Consider the following 640-nt stretch of genomic DNA (forward strand, 5'->3'; position numbering starts at 1 on the left):
GAGACCTACAAACTTCTCTGTAGGGAAGCTTCCCCGTCGCCTTCTCAGGCCGCGGGGCGCTCCCTTGGAGCCTCGGGCCTCAGTCGAGCGAGAAAAACGCTCCTGACTGCCCTGGCTCCCATTGAACGAGCAAAGGTTCCCCAGAGGTGCTCAGTGGGCCTCAGTCGAGTCCTGTCATTAAGACAGCGCTCCTGACTGCCCCGGCTCCTATTAAGAGGGTTGGAGACCTACAAGCTTTCCTTGCCAGCTAAGTGTGTCAAGAAGTTCGGGCCCGGCGACTCTCACGTTACTACCTGAGACCCCGGCCCGGCTATTGTGCCCAAGGTTCCCCACCACGCTTTTCCGCGGTCAGGTGGTGAACCTGCAAGCTCTGCCCTGGAGGAGGCAGACCCAGCCTTGCGATGTTGTGTCTATGTGAAAATGAATTCGCTCGGCACTTCAGACGCACCTAGCAGCTTATCTGCTTGGGGTTCAGCAGAAAGGGAATGCTGTCCCCAAACTGAGGTGGCTCATTGGGTGGTAGATGCCTCTCCCTCTCTTATCTATATCTGGGAGAGCCATGCCCCTTAGGTGTTCATGCCCACTCCATTAAGAGTGCTGCTTCATCCTATGCATTGGCTCATGGCGCCTCACTAGCAGA

Source organism: Garra rufa, chromosome 5 (genome assembly GCF_049309525.1).
Source record: "Garra rufa chromosome 5, GarRuf1.0, whole genome shotgun sequence".
NCBI classification, from domain to species: Eukaryota; Metazoa; Chordata; class Actinopteri; order Cypriniformes; family Cyprinidae; genus Garra; species Garra rufa.